Source organism: Oculina patagonica, chromosome 10 (genome assembly GCF_052425735.1).
Source record: "Oculina patagonica isolate OP01 chromosome 10, crgOcupat, whole genome shotgun sequence".
Classification (NCBI taxonomy): Eukaryota; Metazoa; Cnidaria; class Anthozoa; order Scleractinia; family Oculinidae; genus Oculina; species Oculina patagonica.
This window is the reverse complement of record NC_135767.1, coordinates 4902552-4910914: the sequence shown is the minus strand read 5'-3', so window position 1 is coordinate 4910914 and position 8363 is coordinate 4902552. Positions and strand designations below refer to the sequence as shown.

Sequence of the window (8363 nt, the reverse complement as noted above, 5' to 3'; positions counted from 1 at the left end):
CTGACGAGATCCACCTTTTTTGTTAGCTATGTAAGGCAAATCACAACCGAGTTTTGTTTTTGACACCCAATGAGCTGGGTTTGAAGCATCACTATGATTGAGATGTTAAATCCCACAAACTACAACAAGTAAAAAAACTGTTTCATACTCACGTGTGATACTGGCCTGGAAATTGACCCTAAAAAAAGAAGCAAACATGTTATTTAAGATGACCTTCACAACGAACATTTTATTGTTCAACCATAATTCATTATCATGTTATTATCCTATTGGCTGAGGACACCCTTTGCTCCAACGCTCCCTTCCTCATGCACCCCCTAACCCACACCTCTTCCCACCCTCGAATAGACCATTTTACAGTTGTATGCTCAGTGACCTGGCCTTTGAATAGTAGCGAGGCTGGACGTGACCTTGTTTGATGCAGACCTCACTGTTTTTGTTGTGTAAGTCAAGTTTTTCTGATGCTTACTAGTTTGCATTTACATGCGAAAAGCAGAGAGGTTTGTATCAGTGCACGGTCACCTCCAGCCTCGCTACCTTTCAAAGGCCAGGTCGATTAGCAGACAACTGTAAAATGACCCATTAAGCGTTAGACCGACCCTAAATGTATTAGGTTCGACACATGCATGAGTGAAGTTAGCGTTTAAATGGGATCTAGAGATTCTATACTTCAGCACGATTCACCTTTACACATATAGTGCCCCTTTGATCTCCAGTTTCATATAAGTGTCAAACTGCGGAAAGTAAACTTACCTTCTAGACGATGATGTGAATTGGGTCGTTTTCTAAAGAAAAAGAGAAAAAAGCTTAGTTGACACTTATCAGGTTAAGAACCAAACTAGGGATAAATCCAGTGACTGGACTAAATTATTTGTCACAAGCACTTTTGTGGTGGTAGTGTGGTTGGGAGCTGGAGGGAAGCGAGACAGCGAGTCGGGTTGTTTAGTCGAGTGATTTGTCTCCATAAATTGCACACAACATTAAAAGACTAGTAAAGAGCAATGCTTATATTAAGAGCTGTAGGGAAAATTATTTTCACAATGATAAAACTAAACTCCCCCGAGCTTAGGATTAGAAAAGTTGTGAATGAAACGCCTTTGTGTGTATGACGATTTAAATGAATGCCGTAAAAGTTGTCAAGCCGTACAAAAGTAGTTTCAGTAGTTTAACTTATTATAAGCCTGTGAACGAACCACCATTGTGTGACCATTGAAATGAAAGCTACTGAGCAGTTCTTTCATGTGTACTGTTTGTTATGCTGTACAAGGTGGTTCAAACTTACAATTCCGTGAATGAAACCCTTACTGTGTGACGTGACCATTGAAATGAAAGCTACTGAGCAGTACTTTCATGTATACTGTTTGTTATAATGTTGTACAAGGTGGTTCTAACTTTGAAGTTCGTTGATGAAACCTAGTATGTGACCATTCTAATGAAAGCTATTGAGCAGTACTTTCATGTGGTACTGTACATTATGCTGTACAAGATGGTTCTAACTTTAAGGTCTGTGGATGAAACGTAACCCTAGTTCGCGACTATTCAAATCATATCAAAGCTACTGTCAGTAGTACTTTCAAGATCTAGAGCTGAGGGTTATTTTCTGACATCCAAAATTTGGGATATTTAAACATGAAGTTCCGCTATAAAAGGGATGGCACCTCCCACATTTCACACTTCTCGGGCGCGAAATGCAAATTTGTACTCTTTGCATTCGTGGCACGTTGTGGTGCCGAGCATCCTTCAAGCTGAACATGCTTTGAAATCTCATTAAACCAAGATATATTATTGACAAAAATATGAACAATAACTTCCTAACGTTTAACAGAATATTCCTAGCGAAAATGAAACACATTTTATCAGTAACAGTTGTGGAAAATACGCAGGTTGTTTGTCAGTTGTTTACGCTTTGATGATTGACTGACAACTGGGCGTGAGAATGGCCAGGCCAGGCCCCTTTTATACCGGAACTTGTTGTTTAATTTTTTGTTTTAATTTGATCACTTGCATATGCAAAAAAAAAAATAATAATAAATACACTAAAACTTACTTAGGAGTGTTGCAGCGCCATAAAATGAGAAGTATCAAGGCGATTAACAGAATACCCCCAGCCACAGATCCTGCAATAATAAAGGTGTTCTTTTGACTGTCTTTCACACTTTGTTCTGTCTTGGGACCGCCAATGGTAGTCCTTTCCGTCGGCTGGAACTGACAAAACGAAAAAAACATGAATAAAAATTGAACGGAAAATGACTTGGGGTAAAGGCCATCTTTGCCAAACCTTTGCCATACCTTTGATTGCGAGAACGGCCGTCTTTTATTTTGATCAAAAATTTTAATCAAAGGTTAAGCAAAGGTGCCGTGAAATGTGACTTTGGCTGGTGTCAAAGGTTCCTTTGATTTGCGTCAAATCTGTTATTTACTTTGACGCGCGTCAAGTCCCTGTCAAAGGCGATATCAAAGGTCTTGCTTACCTTTGACACGTGTGTCAAAGTTAGCCATTCATCTTTATTTTACTTTGAAAGCAATTTAAAATTGTGGCATAGCCAGCTTTTCGTAAGGTATTGTGGTATTATGTTTTGGAGTTTTAGTATTTTATAGTGCAATAGTGAATGTTTTATGTGTTCTTGTTCTTAGCCTCATACAAATGTCAAAAATTAAGAGCGATTCCATTGAATCGACCTTCAACATAACTGACCTTAGTCGTTCTTTCTTCTGTAGGAGGTTGGGTTGTCCCGTCCTTGCCCTAATTATAATTATGATCGTTAAATAAAGTTTTATTGTTGTTGTTGTTAAAGCAAAGCTTCATTAGCACCAGATCAGACGAAAAGCTGGTGTGGTCACAATCACTGGCTTCCGGTATACGAGTTTAAAAATATTCAGATCTGTTGGCCTTTTTTAAATCAAGAAGTCTGAGGTAAACTGAATGTCAGCTCCACGAACAAAAACAAAGAATAATACCCCTTCAGGTGCACTAACCTAGCATAAGCGATTCAACTAAACAAGAGTGTGTACGCAAGACCAGGTACGTGTCCAGGAAGGAAAGATTTTTATTGCAAACTGTAAGGTCCGAACACTATGAAAATTTCCCGTCCCCTTATTTGAAAAAAAAAAATTGAAAAGTCCACTTTTACCATGTTCTCCACCTTCACTCGCCCCCCCGCACCCCCTTAGCCAAAAGAGAGACCCTAAAAAAGAGGTTGCCTCCTTTTTTAAGCAGAAAAAAAAACATGCTTATATCCATCTGTATTAGCTATTGAGGAAGGCTGTTATTTATCCCCTATGGTGTTTTCGCTCCACTGGCCAATCAAACTAGTGAATTTTGTTTTTCATACGATTACAGGCTTAACAAAGTACACTGCATACCGGGGTTGTTGAAGCTTGTTCCGAAGACGGTGTTGTCGTTGGCTTTTTAAATGGTGTGGTCACTGGAGGAAGAGTTCCCGTTGCATTTAGCCTTTCTGTTACAGGTGTCGGCAAAGTCGCTTCGGTTAACGCTGCCGATAGAGTCGGCTGAGGATACGGACCTTTAAAGAAACAAGAAGAGACCGTGCTATGACTGTGCTATGGGTGATAAACCTGTCTTTAACATCATGATAATACAGAGTTGCATAAATTGCAAACTTTGAAAAAGGGGGCCTGAAGAGGTAAAATGTGAACTGAACTAGGATTTGCTTAGCCTTTCTCTAGGAAAATAGGATTTCGGGCAATTGGACTGGGAACCTTTTATTTATTTAATAAAAATCATTATTACATAAATAAATATTATTTTGTAAAATATTATTTACAAGGCTAAGAAGTTATAAAATTTAAAAAGAAACCAAACGTTTTTGACTTGTTGTCATCATCAGGTATTTTATTTATTATTTATTTATTTGTTTATTTAACAAGAACATCTGATTTAGCTTACCCAAAACGGAGACTGGGCTAAGATTTGGGAAAAACAGATGCTGGAAAATGAGATTTAGGCAAAAGTTAGGCTGGGAAATAAGATTTATACATCCCCCTTCCCTTAGGGACCCTCTTAAATGACGATGCAATTTTTATATATTCAGTTTTCTTCTCATTCAGATTTTTTTTTATGAAATCTCTGCTGCCTGCTAGCAATGATTTACTTTTTAAAGAAGATTTTTATCAACTATCATATTTTATAGGTCCTTACATTCAATCTGTCCGTGCACCTGGAACACAACACACGAGCTTGTGAGCTGAACGCCGCTTGGGGTGTCCTGTCTACACTGTATTGCAACTCTAACGAGGCGACCAGCTGTTGTGTTCTGGAATATCGTTGTACCGGATTTGATCTGTAAGAGAAAACAAGATTGGTTAATAATCCCTTATTCCAAAATTTAAAATTCTATTCGTCTCCCCAGACCAAGGATTTACATTGAAACATCATCATCATCATCATCATCATCATCATCATCATCATCATCATCATCATCATCATCATCATTATCACCATTATCATCATACCTTGCGATATATGTAGTTCGCCAGGATTCGCCCAAAGGCTTGAAAAGCGCTGAATGCATAACCACAGTTCGTCTAGCTGTAAATGCATTTCTTTAATAATTGTTTGAAAAGTCACAAACAATTATCCCGCTAAATCTTATGAAATATTTTGTCTGATGTTTGCAAACTCGGCCTACGGCCTCGTCGGCTAGATATCAAGCGATATTGCACGCGATTGCGCAGGATAAGTGTTAAGGACCACTGGGGACTTACCCTAATCAGCAGATTAGTTGTTGACCAACCAGGAGTCAACTCTATAGTGTCAAGCACACTTTGCTGTGTTATTGCTTTCCAGGAACCAGTGCAATCGAGGTACTGCACATAAAATTGATCTCCATAGAAGAAAGTGCATCTTTGGTTGGCAGGGACGCTTACATCTTTTTCACGAGCAGCATCGGTTGGGAAAAATATCAAACGTTCATCCGCGCTGTCGCCTTGGTTAAAGAGCAGCTGGCAGCCTGTAAAAGATGCAGTAAATAATAATAATTTGATTAATTTTTATTATTTCGTAGAGAGTGTTGACTGGTGAAAAAATGGAGACTTTCAACGACACTGACACATTTCGAATTGTGAATCGTGTTAAAAAAAGAAAAATCTTTCTTTACAATATTTGCCTAATTAGCATAAGCGCATCAGTTTCTGGTCGAGCTACAAAATATCAGTTCTGAATACTAAAGAAGCATGGCACGATTAATTTTCGCTATGAATTTGAGCCCGATGTATTAAATAGTTTTTCTGTGTTGCGTGTTTGAAAACTCAATATTTTACAAAGAATGTATGGGCTCATTAGCGCTTTTGCCACCCAGAAATTTTGCAGTTTTTTAAAAATAATATCTCCTTTAATATTACACGCAGACGAGCTCAAAATCAAACAATTTAATCCAACATCATTTGGAAGAGCTGTTTACCATTCGCCTCTCTCAACATACATTTGATGGTTTCTCATGTTTGATCTAGATCAAACATTTCCATCAACATTTTGCTTCACGAGCAAATGTTTGATCGTTTAGCCACCTCTGCAAACAAACCAGCTCAGCGGGAAAAAGCAACCAATCACTGCATCTCGTGACGAGCGTCGCACGTAGTGTCTCCTTGGGAAGGTGTGATCAAACATTGTTTACTCGTTTGCTACCCCATTTGTGTGGGAATGTTTTTGGACGAAAATGTGATCGTTTAGCCGGGGCTTTACAAGCTCTTTAATGTTTTGTTGTTGTTGTTGTTGTCTGAAGTCAGTTCGTATTTTGCATGATGCCTTCTCTACACAATGGTTTATGCTAATGAGGCAAAACTTAAACAATGACGTCAGCAAGAATTCTGACGACACTAACCCTAATTATTTTTGCTTAACCAAATTCAAATAAATCTTCGTTCTTCACTAATCACTTCAACGAAAAAGATATCACGATCTATAAACTCCCTGAGATTCTCCAGGCGTTTAAACTTTGAATTTTCATGTTCACGACCTGGCAATATGGGACCTTGATCAAGCACTGATGACGTCATCCCGTAAACCACTCTTCAAAGCCGCCACACGCGTACGACTATTACTGAGCTTCGAGCAACCTGTGATCTCTTCTGCGCCGGTGAATTTATTTTTCTGTACGCCTTCGAAAATGTTTTAGTTTTTATCAAAGAGAGATATTTCTTCCAGCGACACAAATTCGGAATACAACTGTGATTTCGAGAGATTTCTGGCATAGTTTTTTTACTTGTACTGGATTGCAACATGGAGTTCGAGGATGAGATCGAGTCCCATGGCGGGCTAAGTGAAAACAACGAAAGCCGGCTTGCACCTTTGATAGACCCCAACCAACCTTTTTTCGGAGCAGTTGAAAACGGCAGTGCGGAAGGAACTGTTTTTTAGCGCTTTCAACTCGAGCAAAAAAAAGGCTTATGGTATTGGTGTAAAAAGGCCATAAGATGGAAGACGAAATGATATGGCTATATACGGCACATGGAATTTTATGCAATACAGCTTAACACTGAGTAGATATCGATAACTCCAAAGGAACTTATCAACGTCAAGGATGATGCATCTTGAGTTTGTTGTTCGTAACATACGACACGAACAGCCAAGAATGTCCTAACAGAGTAAATCAGCCTTATTTTCACATAAGATCTGTTTGCGTCCGTTTAATCGTTTGTCTTTCGTAATCCGTCTTAATCTTCGTTATTCGTAACCGTCCTTGATTACTTTCCATTTGGTTTATTTACTTCTTTGGTGGTTTTCTACCTTGCAAATCTATCATTCTAAGGCCGGTTTCTTTCAGTTTAAAAGTAGTTTTGCATACATCAGGAAGATGCACGACAGCTCATTTAAAATATCGTGGCAATGGCTCCCTTAGACTATTAGGGGTTGGGTTGGGCTCCTGTCTGAAAAACTCGGAATTCATTTTTCTTGCGCGTAGCTTGTTTTTCTCGTTGTGACTTTCTACCAAACTTAACATATAGCTGTGTTTGGAAAGGTATAAACAAGATATTAATAGCCGATAAGAAATAGCCGAATCATTAAAACGTCTCTTTCAGCGAATATTATTTATAGCATTACACAATACCGGCAAAGCAGTACGTGCTTCTTGGAATATTAACTAAAAGGTTGGCCAACATGGCTTTAAAGGATTGAAAATACAGAACGATAAAAATAAAATTGCAGCTATTCAAATTTAAAAGTAGATTGCTAAAACAAAATTCTAAGAACCTAAGAATTAAACAGTACCTTTTATCAGTGCAGACAGGAGGCCCCATCTCACAAACTGAGAAAAATATTGAAACAGGTAAATTTCGTATTTGGAATACCGAGAATCTTTCTTCAACATCTTTAGCGCTTCTACAAATATTTTAGATTAGGGGATCACGGACGAAACACTTACACATCAAAGAATATATAGTGATTATGTTATATACTCTTCAGCCGGATCAAGGATTTTGTAGTTGTAATTTCTCAGAAGCTACAATCTTAGTACAAACTAACAAACTATGAGCAAATGACTGACTAGCATACCTGCTTGCTGTCGAATTTGGCTGACTATAACGCAGCCAAAACTTGGCTCGAAGAAGGCAGGATGGTTGGCTTTGTAGCTCGTTGCAAGCACACCAGCAGATTGAAAGCCTACCGCCGTTAAATTTGCCACAATTTTGCTTGCAGTCTCAGGGCATTGAGATGCTGGCAAAAGAAAATCGTCGCTTTTATGATGGCTATCACGCTCAATTCTAACGACCTCCGACTGGCCAAGCTGAAGCTAGCAATTGCCACTATAAGGAACAAGAATAAGGTTGCTGAGAGTGTAGCCATTCCTTCAGTCAGCTTTTTGTTATCAAAATAGTCAGTTGAAAAGAAATAATTCCCTCAAGCACGCTAATTAATCGAATCGCGTAGTTTTGTCTCTTAATTCGAAGTAAAACCGAAACTTTCGCTCCTAGTAGTGCACGCCTTTTCACCTCACTTTTTCCAAAAAGAGTCCCCAACTTTGCGTGTCAGCGTATAGTTAAAGATAACCCTTGCTGAAACCACATATAGGCTATCCACGAACGAAGTGAAACCCCTACACACGAGAACTCGGTTTCGCAGGCACCCTTAGTAATATCATTTGGGAATATTGAACCAACAGGATGTCATTGCCTCCATATAAGCATTTGATTGGCTATAGGGAGAAGACGCCTATTGGTACTAAAATACATGCAGCGACAAATTATAAGGTCGTATATCAAAATCTTTAAAAAATACACGCAGCACTGAGAATATGACGTAGGAAGTTGTTATTGAGCAACAAAATTTTCATTTTCACCACCTGAAGAAGATAATTTTAAGATATATGTCGGGCGTTAGAAAAGTCCAGTAAGAATTAACACCG

At 38.6% G+C, this 8363-nt stretch overlaps 1 pseudogene across 1 annotated transcript in view; it reads right to left on the bottom strand.

Annotated features, from left to right (window-relative positions):
* LOC144628301 (uncharacterized) overlaps window positions 1-8070 on the bottom strand; it is an 84296-nt pseudogene extending 76226 nt beyond the window's left edge. The window contains exons 1-8 of the transcript XR_013566235.1: window positions 7514-8070; window positions 4726-4970; window positions 4160-4301; window positions 3364-3524; window positions 2696-2743; window positions 2048-2205; window positions 754-785; window positions 153-178 (exon numbers count right to left, since the gene is read on the bottom strand). The product of XR_013566235.1 is annotated as an uncharacterized LOC144628301 (transcript). The remainder of the gene's footprint in view (window positions 1-152; window positions 179-753; window positions 786-2047; window positions 2206-2695; window positions 2744-3363; window positions 3525-4159; window positions 4302-4725; window positions 4971-7513) is intronic.
* Between the last annotated feature and the right edge of the window lie 293 nt (window positions 8071-8363).